Source organism: Sphaerodactylus townsendi, linkage group LG11 (genome assembly GCF_021028975.2).
Source record: "Sphaerodactylus townsendi isolate TG3544 linkage group LG11, MPM_Stown_v2.3, whole genome shotgun sequence".
NCBI lineage: Eukaryota > Metazoa > Chordata > Lepidosauria > Squamata > Sphaerodactylidae > Sphaerodactylus > Sphaerodactylus townsendi.
In genome coordinates, this window is record NC_059435.1 from 7,436,360 (window position 1) to 7,441,110 (window position 4,751).

Sequence of the window (4,751 nt, forward strand, 5' to 3'; positions counted from 1 at the left end):
TTGGGATGTCTTTTCATGAAACAGATTTGGAACAGAAACCTCAGATACTGGGTTTTGACCTAATTTACAGTGAATCGCTTTGGCATATTGACTTGGAAAGCATTCCGTTACATCTATGTGTTTCACAGTGCATCTAATTAAGAAGAAAGTGGCAGGGCTTTCACATGTCGATGACAAACCAAAGTGAATGTATTATGTGTTCAAAGCATGTGTGTACATTTGACAGCAGCAGTGGCGTAGGAGGTTAAGAGCTCGTGTATCTAATCTGCAGGAACCGGGTTTGATTCCCAGCTCTGCCGCCTGAGCTGTGGAGGCTTATCTGGGGAATTCAGATTAGCCTGTACACTCCCACACACGCCAGCTGGGTGACCTTGGGCTAGTCACAGCTTCTCGGAGCTCTCTCAGCCCCACCCACCTCACAGGGTGTTTGTTGTGAGGGGGGAAGGGCAAGGAGCTTGTAAGCCCCTTTGAGTCTCCTGCAGGAGAGAAAGGGGGGATATAAATCCAAACTCTTCTTCTTCTTCACAGTGGAGCTGCAGACAGCTCACTTCAGGGGAGCAAATGTCCAGGCTGCTATATTGCAATCCTAAACTGAGCTACCCCCTTCTAAATCCGTGGGTTTAGAAGGATGTAACTGTGTTTAAGATGACACCAGTAATCTCGAGTTGCATGTAAATAATTGGCTGTGGCAGCTGCCACGTGAGTAGATTGAGAAAAAAGGAAGCTGGTTTCTCCTTCTCCGGTAAATAGCTGGCCACACACTGCATTTTTGTCCTTTGTACTTAATCATAGCCTTCAGGTTTCCAAATCAGACGCTAGTTTCAAGGTAGGCTATGGCATTTCTGAACCGAGCATTGCTTGGGAAAAAGGCAAACTCGCTGGTATATATGGATCTCCATGTCTTCCTCCTTCCAAGATAGCCTCTGTAGTTTTTTTGCGGGGGGAAATCATAACTCAGACATATTTTAGAGGGTGTTGGATCCTCACTTCTAAGGAACCTTTGCTGCCTCTGACTTGCTGAAAATCAAATATATTTATCTTTTAGCTCGTCAGATGACAACATCTGTTTTGAAAATGTAAATATCTAAATAAAACTGAAAGAATGTTGGTGGGGAAGGGGAAAATAGCAAATCCCTTTCATGATGACTTGGCTGATCCTTCATCCCAGAATCCCAGTTCACGCTTTACAGTCTGTTGTCACACAGGTAAAGTCAAGAAGGAACTTGACCATGACGACAACCACTTACATTTGGACGAAACAACGAAGCTGCTGCAGGACCTTCATGAAGCTCAGACCGACAGAGTAGGATCCAGGCCTTCCTCCAATCTCAGTTCCCTCTCTAATGCCTCTGAACGAGATCAGCATCATCTAGGTAAACCTTGGGTTTTTTTTACAGTGGGACCGCCTGAACCTCCTTAGTTCCCTTTAAAACAGTGTTGGCGAACCTTTGGCACTCCAGATGTTATGGACTACAATTCCCATCAGCCCCCCCCCCACCCCCCCCCCCCCCCACCCCCCCCCCCCCCCACCCCCCCCCCCCCCCACCCCCCCCCCCCCCCACCCCCCCCCCCCCCCACCCCCCCCCCCCCCCACCCCCCCCCCCCCCCACCCCCCCCCCCCCCCACCCCCCCCCCCCCCCACCCCCCCCCCCCCCCACCCCCCCCCCCCCCCACCCCCCCCCCCCCCCACCCCCCCCCCCCCCCACCCCCCCCCCCCCCCACCCCCCCCCCCCCCCACCCCCCCCCCCCCCCACCCCCCCCCCCCCCCACCCCCCCCCCCCCCCACCCCCCCCCCCCCCCACCCCCCCCCCCCCCCACCCCCCCCCCCCCCCACCCCCCCCCCCCCCCACCCCCCCCCCCCCCCACCCCCCCCCCCCCCCACCCCCCCCCCCCCCCACCCCCCCCCCCCCCCACCCCCCCCCCCCCCCACCCCCCCCCCCCCCCACCCCCCCCCCCCCCCACCCCCCCCCCCCCCCACCCCCCCCCCCCCCCACCCCCCCCCCCCCCCACCCCCCCCCCCCCCCACCCCCCCCCCCCCCCACCCCCCCCCCCCCCCACCCCCCCCCCCCCCCACCCCCCCCCCCCCCCACCCCCCCCCCCCCCCACCCCCCCCCCCCCCCACCCCCCCCCCCCCCCACCCCCCCCCCCCCCCACCCCCCCCCCCCCCCACCCCCCCCCCCCCCCACCCCCCCCCCCCCCCACCCCCCCCCCCCCCCACCCCCCCCCCCCCCCACCCCCCCCCCCCCCCACCCCCCCCCCCCCCCACCCCCCCCCCCCCCCACCCCCCCCCCCCCCCACCCCCCCCCCCCCCCACCCCCCCCCCCCCCCACCCCCCCCCCCCCCCACCCCCCCCCCCCCCCACCCCCCCCCCCCCCCACCCCCCCCCCCCCCCACCCCCCCCCCCCCCCACCCCCCCCCCCCCCCACCCCCCCCCCCCCCCACCCCCCCCCCCCCCCACCCCCCCCCCCCCCCACCCCCCCCCCCCCCCACCCCCCCCCCCCCCCACCCCCCCCCCCCCCCACCCCCCCCCCCCCCCACCCCCCCCCCCCCCCACCCCCCCCCCCCCCCACCCCCCCCCCCCCCCACCCCCCCCCCCCCCCACCCCCCCCCCCCCCCACCCCCCCCCCCCCCCACCCCCCCCCCCCCCCACCCCCCCCCCCCCCCACCCCCCCCCCCCCCCACCCCCCCCCCCCCCCACCCCCCCCCCCCCCCACCCCCCCCCCCCCCCACCCCCCCCCCCCCCCACCCCCCCCCCCCCCCACCCCCCCCCCCCCCCACCCCCCCCCCCCCCCACCCCCCCCCCCCCCCACCCCCCCCCCCCCCCACCCCCCCCCCCCCCCACCCCCCCCCCCCCCCACCCCCCCCCCCCCCCACCCCCCCCCCCCCCCACCCCCCCCCCCCCCCACCCCCCCCCCCCCCCACCCCCCCCCCCCCCCACCCCCCCCCCCCCCCACCCCCCCCCCCCCCCACCCCCCCCCCCCCCCACCCCCCCCCCCCCCCACCCCCCCCCCCCCCCACCCCCCCCCCCCCCCACCCCCCCCCCCCCCCACCCCCCCCCCCCCCCACCCCCCCCCCCCCCCACCCCCCCCCCCCCCCACCCCCCCCCCCCCCCACCCCCCCCCCCCCCCACCCCCCCCCCCCCCCACCCCCCCCCCCCCCCACCCCCCCCCCCCCCCACCCCCCCCCCCCCCCACCCCCCCCCCCCCCCACCCCCCCCCCCCCCCACCCCCCCCCCCCCCCACCCCCCCCCCCCCCCACCCCCCCCCCCCCCCACCCCCCCCCCCCCCCACCCCCCCCCCCCCCCACCCCCCCCCCCCCCCACCCCCCCCCCCCCCCACCCCCCCCCCCCCCCACCCCCCCCCCCCCCCACCCCCCCCCCCCCCCACCCCCCCCCCCCCCCACCCCCCCCCCCCCCCACCCCCCCCCCCCCCCACCCCCCCCCCCCCCCACCCCCCCCCCCCCCCACCCCCCCCCCCCCCCACCCCCCCCCCCCCCCACCCCCCCCCCCCCCCACCCCCCCCCCCCCCCACCCCCCCCCCCCCCCACCCCCCCCCCCCCCCACCCCCCCCCCCCCCCACCCCCCCCCCCCCCCACCCCCCCCCCCCCCCACCCCCCCCCCCCCCCACCCCCCCCCCCCCCCACCCCCCCCCCCCCCCACCCCCCCCCCCCCCCACCCCCCCCCCCCCCCACCCCCCCCCCCCCCCACCCCCCCCCCCCCCCACCCCCCCCCCCCCCCACCCCCCCCCCCCCCCACCCCCCCCCCCCCCCACCCCCCCCCCCCCCCACCCCCCCCCCCCCCCACCCCCCCCCCCCCCCACCCCCCCCCCCCCCCACCCCCCCCCCCCCCCACCCCCCCCCCCCCCCACCCCCCCCCCCCCCCACCCCCCCCCCCCCCCACCCCCCCCCCCCCCCACCCCCCCCCCCCCCCACCCCCCCCCCCCCCCACCCCCCCCCCCCCCCACCCCCCCCCCCCCCCACCCCCCCCCCCCCCCACCCCCCCCCCCCCCCACCCCCCCCCCCCCCCACCCCCCCCCCCCCCCACCCCCCCCCCCCCCCACCCCCCCCCCCCCCCACCCCCCCCCCCCCCCACCCCCCCCCCCCCCCACCCCCCCCCCCCCCCACCCCCCCCCCCCCCCACCCCCCCCCCCCCCCACCCCCCCCCCCCCCCACCCCCCCCCCCCCCCACCCCCCCCCCCCCCCACCCCCCCCCCCCCCCACCCCCCCCCCCCCCCACCCCCCCCCCCCCCCACCCCCCCCCCCCCCCACCCCCCCCCCCCCCCACCCCCCCCCCCCCCCACCCCCCCCCCCCCCCACCCCCCCCCCCCCCCACCCCCCCCCCCCCCCACCCCCCCCCCCCCCCACCCCCCCCCCCCCCCACCCCCCCCCCCCCCCACCCCCCCCCCCCCCCACCCCCCCCCCCCCCCACCCCCCCCCCCCCCCACCCCCCCCCCCCCCCACCCCCCCCCCCCCCCCCCCCCCCCCCCCCCCAAAGCAGGGGTGTCCAACTCTGGCGCTTCAGATGTTCATGGACTACAATTCCCATCAGCCCCTGCTGGCATGTGTCAGCAGGGGCTGATGGGAATTGTCGTCCATGAACATCTGATGCGCCAGAGTTGGACACCCCTGTTCTAATGTCTCAATGACCTCCTCACCCCATGACAAAACAGGTTTGGAATCTCCTTCTGTAAGCAGTTGCATTTCTCTGGGTTGGGTTCACACATAAAAATTACACTACTTGATGACGGCATGAG